We start from the raw sequence: 24302 nt of genomic DNA on the forward strand, positions 1-24302 counted from the left end.
CTTAAATGTAATTATCAGCGAAAAGGGACTCAGACACAAATCTGAGAAAGCCTCATGGAGGAAAGAACGCAAGCTAAGCCTTGAGAGGTGCTCAGGATTTTGATAGGTTGCTCTGAGCAGAAGGAAGAGCACCAGGGGCACCAAAAATAAGCATGATTTGTGTTCTGCAGGACAGAAAGGTCACACCGGATAGTAGGAAAAAGTGTGACTGAATACAATGAATATAGGGGCCAAACTGATGAGAGAGTCAGGGATCCAGGAAACAAGCTCCTATGCACCAGGGACACTCCCTGGTGACTGTTATCACTTTTCTTGCAGAACAACCTGCTGGCAGCTATTGCTTTTTCTTGCAGAGCAAAGCACCAGCCAAGAAGCAAGCCTAGACCCTTCAAACTAGTCCAAGACAAGATGGCTGCCAAGTGTGGCTTTTCACAGACGTTTCCCCTCATTACAATGCTAAAAATCATCCCCAGAGGTGAAGACTTAACATGCAAATGCAATATATGATGTATGAATAAGCATGTTTTGTCAACTGTTCCTGTGTGCCCAACTCCCTGTATTTTCCCGCTGTTGTTCAGGGAGTCCATCTGGCACCTTTGTCGTGATCGTGTCTCCCTTCCGCTGCAGCTGTTGCCCCAGTAAAGACTTGCCAGTGCTTTTAAATTTGGGGTCCAACCTTGTTTGTATAATTGCTGGGTCTAAGGATCCAAACCTGGTAACAAAATGACAGGGCTTTAAGAGAACAAGAGGACTTGGATTTGACGTAGATGACGAGCAATCATGTCATGGAGGGTCTCCAGTTGGGAGACAGGAAAGCAGGCAGCTGCATTTGCCCAAATCAAAATTGATGAGGACCCACACTAGGCAGCAGACATGGGAGCAGAAAGGGAGATTCTAACAAACATTTCAGAAAGCTCAACAGGATGACAAATTAAGGAAAGGAGTGGAAATAGAGATGAATCCAAAGGGAGACTGCTCACAGAAACTAGATTATTAGGAAGGGAACTCAGTCTAGGCAATATATACAAAATTTGGTTTAAAATATATTAAATTTGGCAAGGACACAGGCTCTGGAGCCAGAAGATCTTGCCTGTCTATTTCAGCCAGAGGCTCAGTCGCCTCACAGCCTCATGGAGATCTGTCTTCAGCACCTTTTTCACTGTAACTCTGTAGTCTGGTCTGTCATCCAACTGATCTCACAAAACCTCCAGGCTTAGACGTGGAGCCAGGAACAAAGCTGGCAAGACAGACTCTTCCTTAGTGTGGATGAGGCAGAGTTTGCCAAAGCTTGTGCACTATTATTATTTTTTTGTCCAGATCATATATAGTAAACAATCACGAAATACTATTATTAGGTTCATTATAGCACATCTACTATGTTCTAAGTATTGACCTAGACTCCTTTTCTATCATATCTCACTTAAACACTAACCCAGTGTCAAAGATATTAACCCAATTGTTTGTTAAGCTGATTTGTTACAGAAAATAAAACAAACTTAACTTTAGGGAGACTGAATTTCAAATTCACGAACTATAAAAGTGGAGCTTCTAACCCAGCTTTTTCTAAATCCAAAGACTATGGTCCTTCACTCAAAGGCCCACACAGAGCGTGCTGATCAAAACATAATTAAGAATACTTGCATATGGTATGATTTAAAATATATTCTGGGGAGCACCTGGGTGGCTCAGTCAGTTGAGTGGCCAACTTTGGCTCACGTCATGATCTCCTGGTCCATGAGTTCCCGCCTCACGTTGGGCTCTGTGCTAACAGCTTAGAGCTTGGACCCTGCTTTGGATTCTGTGTCCCCCTCTCTCTCTGCCCCTCCTCTGATCATGCTCTGTCCTCTCTCTGTCTCTCAAAAATGAATCAACATTTAAAAACATGTTTAGGGGCGCCTGGGTGGCGCAGTCGGTTAAGCGTCCGACTTCAGCCAGGTCACGATCTCGCGGTGCGTGAGTTCGAGCCCTGCGTCAGGCTCTGGGCTGATGGCTCAGAGCCTGGAGCCTGTTTCCGATTCTGTGTCTCCCTCTCTCTCTGCCCCTCCCCCGTTCATGCTCTGTCTCTCTCTGTCCCAAAAATAAATAAACGTTGGAAAAAAAAATTTTTTTTAAATAAAAACATGTTCAATTAAAAAAAATAAAATAAAAATATAATAAAATAAAGTATATTCTGGGAACACAGATGAGAGGGAAGCAATTAATTGGCCAAAAATTCTACAATTTCATTCTTGAGAATTACCAAGACTAAATGGCTGCCATCTAGTTTTAAGGATTTACTGACATCTAAATTTTTAGTTTTAGAACATCTGTAATATTCATCATTAACTATTTTAATAACACTAATCTGTTTCAAAAGGTAATTTAGTAATTAATCCACATTACATATTCATCCATAAAATCAAAATATATAGCCCAATAGAGATGGACAAAGGACATTTTATAAAGGAAAAATACAAATGGTCAAAAACTTAATGAATAAAGTTCTAATATTATTAATAACAAAAAAAAACACCCTGAAATTAAGGGAGATACCATTTTTTATCTCCCAAATAGGAGAGAATTCTTTTTGGAATCCAATTGATGAGAATGAGTGAAAATTATCACTCTCATATACTGTTGATTAAAGTACAAATTGATATCATCTTTCTAAAAGACAAATTGCAATCAGAATCATCAGAATGTACAAACCCTTTGACCCAGAAATTTCTTAAGTACAAGTACCTTCATCGTGATGTTATTTAAAGTACTAAAAAATTTTAAACAGCCTAATATCCAATAATAATTAATGATCAAACAAAGTTGGAGGAAGCATACAATGGAATGCACTGCGGTTATTAAAAATCACATTGTGTAAGAATATAAAATGACCTGGAAAAATGATTATATAATGACCCATCATTAAATAAAGAAAAGCATGTCTCAAAATAATGTTAGTATAATTCAATTTTGCTGATCCGAGCGGCAACTTCATCCTGGATCTTAAGAACGATTTTTTTTTTTTTTTTTTAGTAATGATAATATTTTCTTCACTGTGCTTCCCTGCGACTTCCACATTTTCCACAACAAACGTAAATGTTTTTTAATGATCAGACAAAAGTCATTTAAAAATCTGATTTTGTTAAATTATCTATTATAGATTAGCAGGGAAGCAAGTCCCCAATTCAAAGTTAGGATTGGAGCAACAGTGTAACAAATTAAGTCTTGGACATGTCTCACACATTACAGAAAATATGAGCTGGAGGCTGACAGAAAGATCTATGAACAATATGGATTAGGGGATCACCAGAGTATCGGTCATAAATGAAACCATGGGCTTTGGTGGGAAACATAAAGGGGAGAGGGCAGTGTTAAGGACATAATCCTGGGGAATACCAAAAGTTTGGCCCAAAATAATAAATCTATACGTGGTAAAGAGAGGTCAGAGGGGAAGCACGGAAACCTTAAGAGAGAAATGCCAGAGGAGCCAATGAAGGAGAGACTTTTTAAAATTTTTTAATGTTTATCTATTTTTGAGAGGGAGAGAAACAGAACACAAGTGAGCAGGGGAGGGTCAGAGAGAGAGAGGGAGACACAGAATCTGAAGCAGGCTCCAGGCTCTGAGCTGTCAGCTCAGAGCCCAATGTGGAGCACAAACCCACAAACCACAAGATTTTGACCTGAGCCTAAGTGGGATGCTTAACCAACTGAGCCCCCCAGGCTCCCCAAGGAGAGTTTTTAATTTGAGGTTGTGACCATTAGGATCAAGTATAAGGCAGATCTAGTGAGATATGAACTGTGATAAGTCTGTTGGCTTCCATGATTGTGGATAATCGGGGGCCTGTGTCAGAGCCTTGTCTCAGCGGGTGGGATTGGAAGTCAGACCACAGGGTCAGAGTGAGTAAGAGACAGAGCAGGGCTAGGTTTGTCCCTCAAAGAGCTGACACAGAGAATGTTTAGGGCTTAATAAAATGTTGGCGTTTTGGCTCTCACATGAGGGATAACTGACTATATGTTTGTTTCTATGTTAAGAGTGAGGGAGGCATAAGAAGGGGGTGTCAGTAGTAAAGGGAGGCTAAAGAAAAAAGAGAGGTGGTTGATGGAGGAGTCTCTGGGGGAGCAGAGGGCATGAATTCACAGTACCGATGCTGGAGAGGAGGAGAGTCCCTGCTCCTTTGAATTTGGGAGGAGGGCAGCTTATAGGTAGCAGGGAAGGAATGAAAGAATATGGTCATCCAAAGATTTCAACTTACCCAGAGCAAAGTTTTGTAAAAGTGCTTGGAAGGCACGAAGGGGCTCGAGAGAAGAAGGTTGAGTTTCAGAGAAGAATCAGTTCATCACCCAGAAGAAGCACAATGAAGATTCCAGCAATGCCAAATTTGCCTTTAAAGCTTCAGAAATTGCAATCAACTCAGCATTTTTAAAAGTTGATATTAGTTTTAAAATATAGGAGCACAGTTATCAAGACAAGGTTCTTCAGCTATAAGTATACGCTTACTTATATATACCGATTTTTGCACACATTTTTTTTTTAATTTTTTTTTCAACGTTTATTTATTTTTGGGACAGAGAGAGACAGAGCATGAACGGGGGAGGGGCAGAGAGAGAGGGAGACACAGAATCGGAAACAGGCTCCAGGCTCTGAGCCATCAGCCCAGAGCCCGACGCGGGGCTCGAACTCACGGACCGCGAGATCGTGACCTGGCTGAAGTCGGACGCTTAACCGACTGCGCCACCCAGGCGCCCCTTGCACACATTTTTAAACAGGAAATTTTTCTTAGACACAGAGACTGGGAGAAATGTAAATATCAGAGCTTAGTGAACTTCCCTTTCACTTTTTCCTCCCCCAAATCTGGGATCATTTAAGGCTTAAGAAAACCACAAATAAAACAGAGACTATACTTTTCATTTACTACTCTTGTTAATAGTACTTTCAAATTTCCATGTAGTAAAGTGAAGTGCTATCCATTATTAGAGTCATGTTTCTTCATTTTCACCATTGATTGATTTCCTCTTAGGATCTCTCTCTAAGATAGTTTAAAAATTAAGATATCGACTAAGTGGGTGCAGATGAATTCATACCATCTGACATTGCCGCAGAAATCTGAACAACGGGTGGATTCTTACACCATGGCCTGAAGACAGAAAAGAGCAACAGAAACTCCACACCTGGAGTAAAGATGCTAAGCCTATTTCAGAACTATTTTTGGTTCCTTGATTACAGTGAAATATGATAAGTACATGTTTTTCGAAGAGGAACAAAGTGCTCGCAGCATGAAGGCAAATCAAGAAAGGCGGTGCTTCTAAAATGAACTATAAACTCCACAACCACCACTTCTACCCTGTCCTTAGGTAAATACCGCAATGCTTTGTTCAAAGGATGGGTTGTGTTGTCAGCTGAATTGAAGAGGTTCAGATCCAGGAATCCAAGTGTAAGAGGAAAGGCCTAAAGAGCAGTTGTTCTGAGAAGACCAGGGGCTGGAGAAGAGCTTCAAGTCTCCACAATTCAGATCTGCTCATCCTCCCTACAAATTCAGATTTTGACATCTGAATGCAAGATTGCCATTTTGCCATTGCAACCCTACATATTTTTTTTAACTAAATGTGTCCTCTTGTGGGCTATTTTGATAGCTATATTTATTTTAATGCATTGTCTATATATCCCTTACATTATTCGGAATCCACAGGGGAGTTAACAATTTATAGAAAACCTTTAGGATGAAAGAAATACTCACATTTAATTTATTGGATTTGTGAATCTTCATTTTTACATATGTTATTAAGGTTGTTGAAAGACAGGCTTATCTGTAACTATAAATGCCTAGGAGCTAGGTACCATATTTTCTCATTTAATTTTGATAAATGTCATTCGATTTGCACTGAAACTTTTGGAAGACCATCTTCTTCCAGTATCAGTGAGAAGGCTTTAAAACCAGATTTGAAGAAGTCAGGAGCCATGAAAAGTCCAGGCAGCCAGAAACACAACCTCAATTGTGCCTTCTAAGGAATGTGGCCAGGAGGCTGCGGTCACCGTTGTGGTTTACTGTGCATCATCACCATGGGCATGGATACCATGAGCACCTACTGAATACAGGATGCTGCTACCATAGAGGCCTGCAACTTACCAGAGCACCATCGCTGTGAGTCAGCCAGACTTCCAAGCCGTTCTCAGGTATTTACATTATAGGCTCTGGATTCTATGCCCTGGTGAGGGCACTGGATGGACCAGGTATGTTCATGTGTTTACCTTCTAGCAGCCAAGGAGCTACTAAACCTAATATCTGTCTCCCTTCAACTTCTATGGGATTCTTTCCAAGTAGAAAAGCTAGATGGTTGCTGGGCAGCTAATCCCAACAAATACCACTACCAAGTACTACTTGGCACCTGGTAAGCATTTCTAAAAACTGTTTTGGGGGATGGTATAGAAATGTATTATTTTTTTACCTTTTAAAAAAGGGTAGGAATTTTGTTGCAGAAAATGAGAGAAATAATGCTAGTTCTCTTTGCTTTTTAATGCCTCAAATATCTTTCTAAATGACACTGCAAAGGCATGTTGACTGTATGGAAACATTTTGTAAAAAAAAAAAAAAAAAGGTCAGTTTTCACACAAGCAATCTTCATAATTTGCACTTTAAGGAGAAAATAAAGGCATAGGAACTACATTAGAATAAAGGCTTTAATGAGCTAATGCATCATAAGTTAGCCCTTGTGGACCTTGAAGAGAGAGGATGGAGCAACTGTGATACTCTCTGTTCCACCCCTCCCTTTAGGGGCCTCAAGGCCTAAGCAGACTTCTACAGAGAAGACACTCAGAAGTTGTGCTCAACCTGACCTACAGTAGAGGATAGACAAGGAGGAACTGTGTTCTCATATTCAAAGGAAGAGAAGTCATGTCTCCTCCACGGTCCCTGGACTTGTCAGTTCATTCACTTGTTCATTTATCAATGACACACTTTATTTTTTTTAAGTTTATTTATTTATTTTGAGAGAGAGAGAGAGAGAGAGAGCACAAGGGAGGTGCAGAGAGAGAGAGGGAGAGAGAGAATCCCAAGCAGGATTTGCACTGACAGTGTAGAGCCTGACATGGGGTTCAATCTCACAAACTGTGAGATCAGGACTTGAGCCAAAATCAAGAGTTAGATAGCTAACCAACTGAGCCACCCACGCACCCCTCTATGACACACTTTCAATGTGTTCATCATGTTGTGCCTCATGCCATGCATTGGTGAGCAAGGTAGACAGAATCCATCTTTTTCCTTCTGGCTGGCTTCTTTTCAGAGATGCCTGGCCCTCTCCTACAGATATAGATGTGTATTTCTTTGTAAGTGCATATGGCACACTCTTAGGGAGTGAATACAAATGAAGCAGAAGGTCTACACACTGATAGATTTGGATCAGGAGAATGCTCAGTTCAATCTGAAGAACAGTGTCACCTGACATAACCTTAAACAGGTCTTTTTCTCACTTGATCAGGTGATAAACTTACATATCAGATCAGGAAGACAGAAACCACTTTTGAAATTCAAGTTGCTTATATGAGCCATCCTCTTATCCCTGACAGTTGGCATTGGTTAAGAGAATAAGTCCAATCAAGTCAGAACGCTCAGTCCCAACTCTCATGATAAATTGTCACTTCTGCCGTCTCTGTGTGCTGATGGCTGTGGATTATGGTAACAATTAGAGCACGTGGTGAAGGTGGTGTGAGGCATCGATAGTTTCTTTTCTTCTTTAGAATCTTTCTTTTTAAAGAATTATCATATTCGAGCGATTCTTCATAAATGTCCTTAAAGGCTTTGTCCTCTGCTAGACACTAACCAAAACATTAGTCATTGAACTGCAGAACACATTTTCTTTTTTCTTTTTAATTTTTTATTTATTTTTGAAGGAGAGAGAGACCGAGCATGAGCAGGGGAGGAGCAGAGAGAGAGGGAGACATAGAATCTGAGGCAGGCTCCAGGCTCTGAGCTGTCAGCAGAGCCCGATGCGGGGCTCCAACTCACAAACTGTGAGATCATGACCTGAGCCAAAGTCGGACGCTTAGCCGACTGAGCCACCCAGGCGCCCCTGCTGAACACATTTTCAAAAGTAGTCTGTACTGATATAGACTTGCTACAAAAATGGACAAGCTAGGCAAACTAGAAAGAACTGATCTACATATATTAGCTGATCAATAATGTGAGAAAGAACTGATCTTTAGTGTAAAACTAAGGGAACTAACCAGTAATCATGATGATAATGACAACTGCTAATGTTTACTGAGTGCTTCCTACATCCCCACATTATTCTAAGCTCCCGTGCCATATAATTCCAGCCTTACCACCACCCAATGAAGTATAAAGTGAAAGTACTCAGTGCCCTTGCGGCTGGAAGACTGCACCATACTGACTCTCCATTTAATTACAGAGCTAGTGGAGAAGGTGGTATTAATGTTGATGGGATTAGGGGCTGCCGTGTCACTTTCCAGAGATGTGGAAGGCAGGCAGGCCAGAAAATGCGACCACTGAAAAGAAAGAGAAGTACTATGTACGAAGACATAAGGGAAACTAGGCAAGATAGTTTTCCCAGCTCCCAAATAGGGAGCTCAACTGTGCCTTGAGATAAAGGTAAGAGGGAAGGGTCCCTGGAGAAAACGATAGGGATTGATCATTTGCACTGAAACAGAAAAGAGACCAGCAAGACAAATGAAGAGAGAAATGCAGCTGGTGTGATCGCCAGAGAGGCTTGAGTGGCGAACATGAGGAGTTCAGGTTTTCATGGACCAGGTCAGGGAATCAGAGCCTCGTAGATGTAAATGATCAGATGGGAAAAGAATAGACACAGGGATGTAAAGAGACAGAACCAGCGGGCTAGTGTGACAGATTGGATGTGGGCAGGGAAAAACAACAAAAGAAGATGGCTCCAGGGCAAAACTGGAAAGAGGGACTTTGATGTCTGCAGAAATTTGTCTGCAAAGCTGCCCTTTCTCTGTCCCTTGTTCTTATCGATCTGGCCCTGTACCAACAGCAAGCACCCGATTTTTCAACATGTCCTAGCACCTTCTTCCATGTGTTCTGATCCTTTCATTGCTGGCATTGCTTAGCTATCAGACCTATATCAGCAGCTGCCATTCCCTGCCCCATGTTATTTACATCAAATCCTGTCATTCAAGGATCATTCAGCCAGATTCTACCCTCCATAGAAGAGACGCAGACCTCAAGGCCGAGATTGGTTCAGATGGCTGCAGAGTTCACTGAAAGAGAAATGTGCAGCCCAAGGAGCCAAATACATCTCAGCAGTGTTTGGAGACACAAACAGTCCATCTGGGAAGGACCAAAGAACTGAGAGGCCAAGATGCTTGTGGTAGGCTGAATAAAGGTATCCAAAGACAACCACGTCTGGATTCCTGGAGTTTGTAATTATTATATGGCAAAAAGAACCTTGCAGGGTGATTATATTAAGGATCTGGATATAGAGCGCTTGTCAGGATCTTCTGCAAATGTAATCACAAGTGTCCTTGTATGAGAGAGAAAGAGGGAGATTTGAGTAGAGACGAGAAGGCAATGTGACAGAGCAGAGATTGGAGTGATGTGGTCACAAGCCAGGGAACGTGCGCAGCCATCAGAAGCTGGAAGAGACAAGGACCTGATTCTTCTCGGGAGCCTCCAGAAGGAACCAGCCCTGCTGGCACCTTGGTTTTAGACCTCTAACATCATTTTGGACCTCTGTCCTCCACCACTGTAAGAAAATAAATGTCTGTTCTTTTAGCAATTTGTTAATGAAGTCATGGAAACTAATATTTAAAGAAACTAACTATAAAAGAAACTAACTCCTCTCTCAGCTGGTGAGAGAGACAGTGAAGCCCAATTATTAAACAAAAAACAATTCCTCTAGCTGTGCCAACTTTTCAATATTGATCCAAAGAAGACAGCTTCCATGTTTTCCTTGAGAACCAGAAGAATACATGAATGTATCTATTTCCAGCAGGGCCCCAGACATTTTTAATCCCACTTGCTTTCCTTTGGTCCATACCTATTGTCCAACCCCAAGTAGTCAACTAGCTAATTACTTTGTTTTTCTGCAAGCACTGCCTGTTCTGCAACTCCCTACCTTTGCTCATGCAGGAACTCCCAATAGAACTGTCCTATCCTTTGTTCTCCATTTTTTTTAACTTTTCTTCTTTCTTCTCTTTCTTTCTTTCTTTCTTTCCTTCCTTTTCTTTCTTCCTTCCTTCCTTCCTTCCTTCCTTCCTTCCTTCCTTCCTTCCTTCCTTTCTTCTTTCTCTATTTTTAGAGTGAGAGAGAGCTTGCACGTGTGTACACAAACTGGGGAGGAGCAGAGGGAGAGGGAGAAAGAGAACGCTAAGCAGGCTCCACACTCAGCATGGAGCCCAATGCAGGGCTCAATCTCATGATGATGAGATCATGACCTGAGCCGAAATCAAGAGGCAGATGCTTAACTGACTGAGCCGCCCAGGTGCCTCTTGTTCTCCATTTTTAAAATGCCTTTCCATCCTATGACACAGCAGAAAACTTCCTTTTCAATCCATCCATTTTTCTATAGAATGAGTTGCTCTCTCCTTTGCAGTCCCATGGCTTGAGAACATTGAGCACCAATCACATTTATTCATTATTGACTTATCAGAAGATGAGTTCCTGGAACATGGAGACTTCGCATCCACCTTCTCAGTAACACATTTGCTATGTGTTGGGTATGGAAGGGGTGGTCATAACTGACACAGAATTGAATGAAGACATGAGCCTTTCTGATCTCCCCCCATGCGCACATTCCACGCTCTGCTTTTATCTTTTACCTTCCCCCACTTTAAAAATCAAGTTCACATACCCCGTGGATATCTTTAAGTTAAATGGAAAACTATTTCCTTAAGTTTAGTTATAAAATTCACATTACAAGAAAAATGAGTAACTGCCGTGATAGCATGTGAGGATAAACCAAAATAATTGATAATTCTGTCCTTTTGAAAACCTCCTATAAAACTGAATTTTGTTTCAGATGAAATTTGATCCCTTTGGTCACAACAATATTAACCCACTGCCTCTTTCTATTCTTAGTAGTTCTATTTGGTCTGACACACATATAGTTCTAGGTGTAAATAAGTAGGTATATAAATATGTACTATACATGCTGTGCATGTGTCCTGTATCTGGTACATGTAGTTACATGAGGCATGTGTTCTGTGTATGGGTAGGTGCATTTGTGAATCCAGATTAATGGTGAAGAAAGCATGAGTTTAATTTACTGTTCTGTCATTTATTCATTGCATGACCTTAGATAAATTCTTCAGAATGAGGTTCAGTATCTATAACTGTAAAATGGGGATAGATAAATAGCTACATTTTAGGTCTATTATAAGAACTATCAAAGTATGTAATAGAGTCTAGCATATAGTGAATTTTCAGTAAATGGTATCTATTATTAATATTCCTCCCTAAATGTTCCCTATATTCGGGATTATGTTTCTATAACAACACTGCCTTACACAGTCCTCAAAGCAAATGGGTTACTGTGAAAAGATCATTAAGAAGTTGAGTAGATATGCCAGTGTCTTCAATCCTTCCTACTGCCCCTGACTCAACTGGACACCTACCCAACGAGATTCAGCCCTGCGTTTCCACTTTTCTCTAAGTCATTTCAGATCTAATCTTCCCCACTGTCATTCTGATTACAAGTAGCTTATTTGCATCACACGGTAAGTGATTCGAAAGTGCCTAATATTTTAGACCTTATCCTCTAGGAATTCAAATCTGGAAAGGTCAAAGTGATGGGACAGACTATTTTACTGGGGTCAGAAAAGCAGGGCTCATCAAAAACAAGAGGATCGATGCAGGGGAACATAAAAGACAAAAAGCTGAGCGGGAGCCAAGACTCACTAATGAGCACAGCCTGCCGCCTTCTTCCCCAACTTCCTGCCTGCTAACAAGGCTGGGCTAGTCCAGGTCCTTGATCTGTCTGATGTAGAATCTGGATAATGGGTTGAGAGGACCAAACAGAAGACTGAGAAGAAACCTGTAAGAATAGTCGAGAGGTTTCACTGTGTACATAATGAAGGACTCCTGCCAGGGGAACAGAGTGAAGAAAATCTCAGGCTGAGCAGTGAAGGAAGTTTGGAGTTTGTGATGAGAAAGGCTGCAGGGTCTTGGACAATTAAAAAGGAGCAGTCAATGTAGATCGGATCCCCTTGAAAGTTCTTTAATAGAGGCAGGTAAAAAAAAATGGATTTCCTTTTTATTTCTATGTTAACACTAACTGACCTTCTCCAACTTGACCTCCTTAAGACACCAGAAGCCCCTGGGTTTTTTGTAGGGTTACGTAAGAAAACAGAAAATGCATTAATTAGTACTTGGTGCGAGCCAAGCAGTTCAAGGACCTTGTAGGGCTCCGACACTCTCCCTCCACCACTGATGCCAGCTACCAGCCAGTGTGGACTCTGGGGAGTTCATCTCTTTCATGGTCAATACCCTGACACTTCCCTCTTAAACAGCATGAAGTCTAGCTTCCTGATTTAATTCTGCAGTTCCAAATTCTTAGTCCCAGCCTCGAGTCCTAACTACAGCCTTTAAATTGCATTCAAGTATGACTCAGCTGCTTTTCAAAAACTGACCTTTGGCTTTCTTGCTTCTTTGGCTCTCATTCTAGTGCTTTCAATTGCCCTGCTCCAGCTTAGTCTAAAGGCGGCCCCAGGATTCTTCCTCAAATAGAGGAAGTTTAGACAGTGTGGATGTTTTAATTAATCAAGGAAGGCCTCCTGGAGGGGAAAAAATTTGAATGAGGGCTTCGGAATGTTGGAGGGATCTGTACACAACTTTAAAGTAGTTGTGTTGATCTGAGTTTGAATTTACAGGGGTGCAAAAAGTTAAAATGGGTTAATAATAGGGCTTGCAAAGTCGCCTCAGTGAGGAAAATGAAAGCCACTGAGGAAACATTAAGAAAAATTCACATTTTGGTCTCTTTGGAAGTGTTTTTTTTTTTTTTTTTTTTTTTTTTTTTTTCCTTGACTGACATGTAGTCCACCCTTCTCTGGGAACTTTGCTCCTTGGCCAAGAGGCAGTAGGTGAACCCCATTTTTCTCTACCATCAAACCTGCAAGTGATTAATTAAAACTAAGAACTGGATGGTCTTCGGGTCTGGTAAAAGAGATAGCAGGCTGGAGAAAAAGCAGCAGCTGTCTCCATTTTTCTACAGAACTCTTGCTGGAAAAATTTTTCCCCTTTCTTTTTATTAAAATTTTTGCCAAAAGGCTGCTGCTCTGTCTGCCCATCTTTTAGCCAGGCGTTTTGAGTGGGAGTGATTGAAGTGGGCAATTAGATTCTCTTCTGAGTTCCTCTTCATTTTCCTTTGGAGATATTTATCTCTTCCTGGTACAAAAAAAAAAAAAAAAAAAAGGATTTTTGAACAAGGAGAAATAAACTCATTTCATTTGATCCTATTTGGATTCAGGAGATATCACGGAGATATGTGTTTCCTGATATAGTGATGATTTTTGAAAAGAAAGCACAGGAACATTTTGATTAGGGAGCATGAGAGAAATTTATGAATATTTTCTTAGTCTCCTGTCCACTATACGGGGCTTCTAGTTGTGTCCCACGTACTTTCCCAGTGAAAGAGAAAAATGTTCAAAACTACATGTTTCCAAATATCCTAATTATCGGCTTTCTACATTGAATTCTCAGCGAATGTAAATACCACATCAACGTACTCATCCATTCATCCCTAACTTTGTCAATAATTATGCCGAAATGTAAATTACATCTCTACCCCCACCACAGGTGCAGAAATGCCTACTCAATGTTCTTCCTTCCAACTCCAAATCTGATACACCAAGAACTCACTACTCTGAATTGCTAGAACATTTAATGAGAATGGTATACTCTTGAATGGATACTGCCAAATGCTGCCTAGGTTTACTAAAGGAAGAATTGGAACTTGGTCATAGCAACACCCAAATCACCCTGACATCTCAAAACAGACTTCACAGACTTCAGAAGCTTCCCTGTCGAGACCAAAACATATTTCGTGAGTTGACTCTGGCTTTGTTGCCCTTCATTTCCCAAATGATCTTGGTGCATGATTTTAATTTACTAAATTAAAATCCAGTAATCAGGTATTTCCATCTTAAATTACCAGGGCCATTTTAAAGAAATCGTAGAAGAGATGCATTGCTGTTTTATCAGTTGGTGTTCCCTTTGTACAGTTCGCTGGTCATCCCATTCTCCAGTGTTGAATCATGTGAAGAAGTGGGTGATCCTGCTAAGTCTTTAAATCATCCTTTCAGTACCTGATGCTCCCTGTAGGCTCACACTGGAAATATCTGTATCCTGTGCCCAGTACCCTCTCCATGGCCCATTGGAGGCACATCATCACTGCAGCCTCTATAGAGAGGGAGGGTAGCGCTCAGTCATGTAGAAATGTCCTTAAGGCTCTCTCAGGCTGAAAGTCCTGCTCATGAAGTGCTAAACTTTCTTTCCTTCTGGGAAGTCATCATTTTACAGGTGAAATTACACACAGACTATTGCTGGAGTGAATTTCTAATCTCAGCCTGACCCTTCTCTTACCACTCCACCTTGAGCTGCCCCATCTTCTAACATCAGCCACCCTGTGTTTAAGGAATGTAAACCAATTTAAAAATAAGTACGAGCCAATCAATTGCTAGGGTAAATCTGTTGTCACAATTATTTTGAAACAAATGGCACCCAACATAAGGCTTTGCCTGGAAGACTTTTGATAAACGTGGATTGAATCAGCAAACATTCTAAAATAAATGAATATTAATGATTTTTGCATCTATCCAGGGTTTGGGTTATCTGTCATAGTAGATTATTTTCACCATTTCTCCCTTCTATTGGTTAGGTAATTGAAAATGTACTATAATCTGAGTTGCCCTAAGAACACACAAAATGGTAATCAGAATGTCAGGAAGGAGAATGGATTATCTGCTTTGCAAAATCTGTGTTTTATCTTACAGGGCTCTCTGGGTTGTTGTTGTTGTTGTTGTTGTTGTTAAATTTTTTAGTGTTTATTTATTTTTGAGAGAGAGATGGAGCACAAGCAGGGGAGGGGCAGAGAGAGAGGGAGACACGGAATCCAAAGCAGGCTCCAGGCTCTGAGCTGTCGGCACAGACCCCAACGCAGGGTGCGAACCCATGAACTGTGAGATTGTGACCTGAGCCAAAGTGGGATGCTTAACTTACTGTAGGACTCTCTGTTCACATGCAAGGTTGGGTAACCCTAGAGGGCAATCAACTGTGATATTAAGGATTTCTTGTAACTTTTAGTGGTACTACTAAAAAAAAAAAGGTAGGAAGGAAATAACATTTATTTAGTAACTGCAACGTACCTTTGCTTTCACATATGTTAGTTCACTTAATACTCAACCCAATTTTGGAAAGTATGTAATGTTATTTCCACTTTAAAAACAAATGAACTGAGAGAGAAGCCGTTGAGCATCAATTTGCTCATTCAAGCCTCAAAACAACTCTGTGAACTAAGTAGTACACCTGACCCCATTTTACAGATTCAGAAAACTGATTTTACAGTGTTAATGGCTTACCCAAAACCACACGGCATGTAAATGAGATGGTATGAATAGAAATTAATGGTTGGAAAAATAGGTCAAAGAAAAATATAAGAAACAAAGATCCTTTGGCCATGAAATCTCCGGGGCCATGTGTGGTTTTGCTCACTATTTTATCCCAGGGCTTGACTCTTAGTAGTAGATGCTCAGTAAAAATTTGTTGAATGGAAGAGTAAATGCACACATAGTTATGGTTTCAGTCTGTGATACAGAGGATTGTAGCCAATTGTCCTTCATCGTCGCTAAGAACAGCCTGGGAGGTTTAGATAAGATGCAAAACTTCCTGATACTGAAATGTATTTCTGGAGGATATTAAAATTTATATTCTGAAAGTATGTAAAACTAAGATTTCTCCTGATCAAAATTCAATGAATTTGATATGCTCCCACCTACAGAATAAGGGATTGATTAAGTTCATCCCTCATCCTTTTGAGATAATCATTTATTCTTCACTGTGAAAGACCCTATCCTAGCACATAAAGGAAGGGCAAGTATTCCTGAACAAAAGCAGTTTCTGAGAAGAAATTCTTGCCAAACATATTTCATTCAGAGTGAGCCACAAAGAGGGCACATGTGTTCCCTAATTGCAGGTCTGTTGATTAAGAAGGTTACAGCAAATCATTTTGGGGTTATTCAAAACTATAAATTTCACAATTCCTTGAGTTGTATTTATAAAGCTGCATGAGCTAAAAACATCCGTGGCCTCCATCTAATTTTAATGAGAGATTTCCACAGACTTTGTGATCCTCAAACAATAACATGATCATTTACTAACACAGGTGACCCTTGAACAACATGGTTTGAACTGCACGGGTCCACTTACACATGGCTTTTTATTGATTGATTGATTGATTGATTGATTGATAAATTCTGGTACAGCACTATAAATGTATTTTCTTTTCCTTATGATTTTCTTAATAACATTTTCTTTCCTTTAGCTTCCTTTATTATAAGAATACAGTATTTAACACATGCAACATACAAAATATATGTTAATTGACCATTTCTGTTATTGTTAAGGCAGTCAACAGTAGGCTTTTAGTAGTTAAGTTTTGGGGAACTCAAAAGTGATACGTGGGTTTTCAACTATGCAGGAGGTCAGCATATTAACCCCTGCATTGTTCAAGGATCAAGCATGCTGATCTGGAAAAGGTAATGCTTTAAAGGAAATATGAATATTAAGGTGCTGTTATCAAAGCTAGCATCTTCCAAAAGTGAATGTGGTTCAAGCATCTTTCATTCCCTTTGTCTGTGGTGCAACCTGGATCACATCTTTCCTGATAGTGATACATTCGTAGGTCTGGCATGGCATCTCCAGGGGGTAGAGCTTCAGCAAAATTTGCCAAATGCATGCATGCATGAATGAATGAATGAGTGAATTCCAAGATGACCAAATACATTATATTTTTTCTGATTTTTTTTTTCGGTAAGAAATATGAGTCCAGGACAAATTAAAACTTTGCCTATAGCCACAAGCAAGATAGTAGCAGAATACTAAGTATGAAAAGGAATGAAATCTGTAGAATCAGCCCCATCATACTAGCTTTTAAATATGCCTTTCTGGGGGCGCCTGGGTGGCGCAGTCGGTTAACCGTCCGACTTCAGCCAGGTCACGATCTCGCGGTCCGTGAGTTCGAGCCCCGCGACGGGTTCTGGGCTGATGGCTCGGAGCCTGGAGCCTGTTTCCGATTCTGTGTCTCCCTCTCTCTCTGCCCCTCCCCCATTCATGCTCTGTCTCTCTCTGTCCCCCCCAAAAAATAAATAAACGTTGAAAAAAAAATTTAAAAAAAAAATAAATCTGCCTTTCTGTGGGAAGCTTCTCAATCAGCCAAGGCTGAGTTTGGAAAGAGCAGTTGAGGTGTTTCATTGACTTTTACTATTGAATATGGATTTCACAGGCAATAGAAAAGCCAAGAAGTCTATCTGGGGACAGTCAAGAGACTAGAAAAGGCAAGAGGTGTTCAGGAAGAAGATGGTGTTTGCAGAGCCAAGGAGCTGTGCTGCTTGGAGAACGTTGGAATGACAGGGACCTACCCAGTGGAACCTGGAGTCATGCAGGAAACTCAGCAGCTACTGGAGTGAATGCCCGCCCAAAAAAAGAAATGGAAAGAGAGACAGTGATTTATTCCCTCAACTTGCCCTTCAGTTCTCCACCGTGCCTCTGCAGTGGCCTCCTTGGGAGCCAGGAGACAAGACAGCTTTGGAAATATCGCTCCCTGACACACAGTAGAGGGCAGAGAAGGGCAGAGGATGCATCGGAGGGAAAACAGGCGAACAACTCCTACACCTTCTCTGAGGCCTTCTGACGGAGTTAGTGTCTTCCTCCTATGCACCCTTACAGCGCATTAGGCAAAGAATTATTAGGACACTCACGCTATCACATAGTCATGCTTTGTTTACATATCTGCCTCAACTTCTTTCTTTTCGTTCCTCCAGCACTATTCTGGGATATTGCAATTTTTGAATAAAATATTTTTGAGTGAATGAATGAATGATTGATTTCATTCAATTTCAGCAAATGTTAATTGAGCCCTTCCATTAGGCCACGAAGTTCCAATTGATTCCACCTAGGTCACCTCATTCATAGAATGTTCTGAAGGCATTCTGGCCTGCCACCCTCTCCTATCCCAAACAGTCAATTCTCACCAATCACACTATTGGTTGGCAGTGTGTGTGATGATGCATCAGCACAGACACCTTATTTCCATGGTTATGAATATTAAAATCCAACCTATATTAAGCCTGACATTACACATTACACTTGGGACTGTGTGGTTACAAGGATGAAAACTCATGGCCTCTCCACAAAGAGAGTTTACTCTGGTAGTGGCACAGAGGGACCATCGAGAGATCATTTTCATGCCTGTGCTAAGTTAGAGTTATGCAAGGATTCTATGGAGTCAGAGTTGGCATTTCACCCAGGCTGGAAATTCAGGGAAGCTTCTGAAATCTTGAAAGGTGAGTAAGATTGAATCAAGTGAAAATAGAAAGGGAACAGTGAGAGCACAAGCAGAGTTGTAAAATTGACTTCAGCATGTTGTCCTGTATAGCTAGAGATGAAGTGTGGGTGTGGAGGCTGGGACAAGTCACAAAAATATTGTAAACATTTAGTTTGCAGGCAATGGGGAGACACTCAAGAGATGCTCATGTCGCATGGCTCGTTCTGGCTGCACTGTGGGAGAGAGATTTAAAGCAGATTGGATGCAGTGAAGGGTCATACAAATCCTACAGAAATGGGCAGACAAGTACCCAGAGCCCATCTGCAAGAATGCATTCATAACAGCATTGCTTCTCATAATGCAAACCTGAAGATTAACTAAATGTCCACTTTTTAAAGTTTTTGTTAAAAACTTATTTCAAACTTTTATAATATTACGTCAAAAAGTGATTTTGTATCTGTGTTTGTGTGTGTGTGTTCTCTATACTATTTTTGTAACAGATTTCACAATTCAGCAAGGGTGGATTCAAGGTCTACAAGCCCTAGGTGCTGGATATGAAAGTCAAATCTTAGGGCTGTGAGGGAGACAGACAACCCTGTGTGGGGCACCTCACCCAGTTTGGGCCAACTCATTATATGAGACTGCTAGCATCCTATGGTTCTCACTGGTTACAGAACTGCAACTCTTTTTTCCCCTGAGATTTATAACATGTGCTTTCTTAAAGTGTGGGGATGTGTCTGGTTATTCCTGCCATTCTTTCTCTCATTGTAATCATGTTGTGATGATGTGGTCACTCTCTCCCAAGTTCTCACAAATCCCCCACAGAATCAGAAGTAAATTCTTATTTCCAGATATTAGGAGTTTAATCCACACTCATGGGGACACTATGTTTTCTATGGACCGAGAGAGAGACATTTTTCAGCCAAAATAAAATTAAGTGTTTATTATATGCTCTGGAAATGGTGACTATCTTAGCAATTTTGTATCTGTGGTGGCATGCATGGCATCTGGCCCATAGTACATGGTCAGTTAATGGTTAGCGAATTTGAAAATCAAGTTCTATTTCACAAATTCAATTTCTTAACTGAATAGGCAGACCTCCCCATTTCCAACCGTCTTATTTCTCACCTTTGTGCTATATTTTGTATTTTTAAACAATTTTTAAATCTATTCTTACTATCTCCCACCAGGATAGACATGCTGTGCCATATGCCAAAATGATTCCAATGTTCTATGAGCTATTATGAGTTGACGTGTGCCTCTTAGAAAGAATACTGAAGTCCTAACCCCCAGGATCTGTGATTGTGGCCTTATTAGGAACAAGGTCTTTGTAGATTATCAAGTTAGGATGAAGTTATTAGAGTGGGTCTTAAGCCAATAGACTGATAATATTACAAAAGGGAGAAATTTGGATACAGACATGCTCACAGGAAGACCGCCATGTGAAGAAGAGATCAGTGATGCTTCTATAAGCCAAGAGACACCAAAGATCGTCTGCAAACTGCCAGACGCAAGGAGAGAGGCAAGGAACAGATCCCCCCTCACCGACCTCAGTAAGAATCAACTCCATCCATCCCTTGATCTTGAACTTCCAGCCTCCAGCTACAATGGTGAGATCATAAATGTCTGTTGTTTAAGTCACATAGCGTGTGGTACACTGTTATGGTAGCTCCAGGAAAGGACTACGCAGCCCTTTGGGACTACCAATTATAGTTCTTATCTATACTTCTCACTTTAGTTAAATACTTACGTATCCATATCCATTTGTGATTGTGAAGTTTTTGATATCAAATATTATGTCTTAGTCATCCTCGTATCTTGATAGCCCCAGCACATGCTCAGTACTGATTTGAATTAATCGTGTTCTTAATTTACCCCCCAGACTCCCGTCCATCTCAACTGTTTTTCCTTGGAACAGTGTGTGGTCTTCTACTATTTTGGTTCACTGAATCATAGTGATAGCTATGAGATAATTTCTGCTTCCTTGTGTTAACATTTCAAGCTCATTTTGCTTGAATTCCTTATTGTTCTGCACTTACATGTAACAAGTTCAGCCACAAGTTATTACTCTTGCCCAGTTTCCCGCTGTTTTCTCATGAGCATAACTGGACACCTCTTGCACTTCCGTTTGTTGTTTTCATTATGTTTTAGTTTTTGCTCTTACCTATTCTCATTTATAGAATTGTGATTTATAGTTTCATTTGCTTAACAATTTCTTCTTTCTACTTCTTAAGTTAAAGCATCTTAATTTTAAGTCCCTGATATATGCAAAGCACTGTACTAGATGCTGAAGATGCAGGGATGAATGAGATATGGTCCTTGCTCTCAGGAGATCAGTCAGCTACTTTCCTCAACAATATTTTCTTCCTAGTTCTCATGGAATGTGATCTGCTACTTACCATTTTCTTATCATAAACCACACACCAGAGGATCAAATTCTTTTATTTTCTTACTTATATCCTGCTGTCCAATCATGTCCTGTATCTTTTTATCTCTTTTTCAAAGTCATGACTTTGGAAGAAGAAATAATATATTATGCCAATAAGCCCATTAACTTCCTATTCAAATCTTCCAAATCACTAGGAATACATCTTAAGTTCATTTTTGCAGAAACATCCATTTCCAGCTAAGTATACAAAAAGCAAATGCATTGGGTAGTTGAAAATAGGGGACACGTTGGGTTTTGTCAGACAGCTTTTCACTCTCATCTTATTACCTACATATTTCTTGGTGAGGAGTCATCAAACATTATCATCACTCTGTGTGTGTGTGTGTGTGTGTGTGTGTGTGTGTGTGTGAGTGTGTGTGTGTTTGGGTGGCAGAGGGCGTGAATGTGTGTCACTTCCTCCTGAGCTTCTAGCAGGATTCTACTCACTGGCTAATACTTAGAAATTCTTCTTAATATTCCCAGAAAAAAGAGAACATTGTTTCCTCTTCAAGCACAGTTTTAAGTCATGCAATAAAGGTGATCATTTTTTTTCTTGTCTTTTTCCCCCAACGTCACATTCATTCACTCCTATACCTCTCAACACTGGTATTGATTTTCCTGGTACTCCCTTGCACTTCTTTAGAATATATTTCTATTTTTAGCATGCTTCCTGAATTATTTTCTTTTCATCTTCTCTAGGGATATTTCATTCTCCTTAATATGCTGGAGCACAGAGGTACATTCCTGGCATCCTTTAACCTTCTTGTAAAAGAAAGATTAGTATGCATTTAGAGCACACGTAACTAATGACTATCTCAGCAGAGAAGACAAACATAGCACATATTCTATAGGTTACTAGAACAGGACTCTTAGTTCCTGCAGTAACCATAACCAGAGGAGGCCAACTTTCAAGGCTACCACATGAAGAGATCTCAGAATGCCCATGTTGAAACAGAAATACATCTGCTCAGCACAATACACATGGAAGGGAACTTCCAAGTAGATGTTGTCATAGTCTATCATGTAGGAAGACCCTAACTGACAAAGATATTTTAAAACAATGGCATTTCAAAGTCAAAATTTAATTGGTAGATGGAGTTATAATCCCCAAAATTTACCTGCAGAGGTATAATTTTTTTTACCCTTACAATATTCTTTTCTTGGAGAAAGGAGACATTCACTAACTATTTATAATGCCTTTCGCATGAAAGATAAGGCCCAGATTTCTTTACTTGTGTTTCAAGAACTTCTCCCTCAGTGCCCTAGATTACTTAACTTCTTTTGGGCACAAATACATTCTAGCCCTCCTTCAACACTCCGCTGGCCAACCATTTCCCACCTCCCCACCTTTCCATACTCAGCCATTGCCTGAGTGTGTCTCCACAAACCATCTCCTTGAACTGAAAGCTTCTGAGGCTAGTACACGATGCTTTTTCCCACTGGTCTGCGTGCACAAAGCAAGGCACTTTCTGCTCTAATTAGTCAGGCTTGGACTCAAACTCTGAGTTTCTTCTATTCTTCACTCTTCATTGCCTTTAACATTGCAAAGCCCATTATAGTAGACCTATTCCCAATGGTTTTTCTTGTTTATTTGTGTCCTCTTATGGGAAAGTACACATTATATTGTAAGTTCTTAGAAAATGAGGATAATAACACCTCAAAAATCTTCTCCACATGACCCACACAAAATAAATTGTTGGAAGTAATGATGCCTCCTGTGTGTAGGAATGAGAGGGTCCTTCTCAAATAGACAACTATATTTTGAAGACCTTTTTGAAAAACTGCATTGTACTATCTCAACTATATAGTTTTCAATTATTCTACACAATTGTGCATAGGAGCCTTTTAAGCTAAATCTGATCAATCTACAACTTATCTATTATTTATTTGATTTTCACAGGGTCCCTAACCTATCTATGGAAAATAAGGTAAATAAATAAATGCATATATCATATGATTAGTCAAGAAGATTATGTTAAGAGACTTGATCTTCAGCTCCAAACTCACTGGGAATCTCCCCCGCATGGCCCCCAAATATCTGAAATTAAATATGGTCATAAAGTCTTCATGTCTTGTCAGTATGGTTTCCCTGGCCTGCCATATATTCCCCTCTCTTTGTTCAGGTCCACTAGGGAGATCTTATTTACTCTTCAGGATACTGTTGAGACAGGATCTCCTTTATGAATTGTTTCCTCACATTTCCTAGCCCTCCTAAACACTTGGGAACTGGTCTATCATTGGTACTCTGTAGTTCTTTTTATGAATGCCTCTGTTGGTTCGCTTCTCTGTCCCAATTTGTCTATCTTCTTTTTGAACACAGAGACTATTTCTATTCAGCCCATCTACTCATTTATTCAGTTAACAATTTCTTTAGTACATTACCATGTTCAGACACTGTCCCATGGGAGGGATTAAGCAGGGAGCAAGAAAGCCATGGGCTCTCCGTAAAAGACTTTGTGGTCTAGAGGGCAGGGCAAGTAATAGGCAAGAAATAATATCAAAGTGTATGATATCCTCGAAACCTGGCAATATAAGCTCTCAAAAAATGCTGATAAAATAAGTTTTTTTTTTTTTTTCCGGAATCAATAAGCACTCAGAAACATGGGACAGAAGGTACTGCATAAAGCCGATAGTCACATAAAGAAAATATTTTATCACAGGACCTGGTTGGTATGAAGCTATAAGAAAGTGGTGATGGATTCTTGGCACATATCCTACTTGGCATCAGGCAGAGAAAGGTAGATAATCAATTGTCAAATGCTTCATTCATATTTTTGTTGTTGTTGCCCAACCAATGGTATTTTCCACCAAAATTTAGGAATGTGAACATGCCACACTGGCTGCAGCTAGAGACAGAACTCCAGCCAGAGAAAAAGAAAGACTCCAAGCCAATACAAAAACACTTTAATTAGTCGTTTCATTTCAAGATGTTGAATCAGCTCCAACCTGAGGAAACCAAGGCCTTCAGAGTCAGAACAGCTTAAAGAAGAAGAAAAAGATGTTTCATTTATTTAGAACTTTGATCTGAATCCAATTTGGAAAGAAAAACCTAAAACCTTTTATAATAATAAACCTGGAGATAATAGAATGCTGTTTTAGTTTATGTAAGAAGACATAGGCTTTGCAAGAAATCTATTTTAAGATCTTTAAAATTTTATAATCAGAGTAGGTGATTAAATAGTTATATTAAATGGTTTAGCTAATATTCAGCATTACTTCCCTTGAAATATTCTGTTTAAAGTAAGCTGTTTGCATGCTCTTTATTAAAAGCATGATTTAAAAAATCTTGGGGCTGAATAATTTTCTACTGGAGATAGTTCTGAAATAGAGAATATATCTGAAAGAATTTGGAATTGGTTTTTAATTTTTTTTAAATAGCAAAAAAATATGA

The sequence above is a fragment of the Leopardus geoffroyi genome, chromosome A1, assembly GCF_018350155.1.
Source record: "Leopardus geoffroyi isolate Oge1 chromosome A1, O.geoffroyi_Oge1_pat1.0, whole genome shotgun sequence".
In the NCBI taxonomy this organism is placed as follows: Eukaryota; Metazoa; Chordata; class Mammalia; order Carnivora; family Felidae; genus Leopardus; species Leopardus geoffroyi.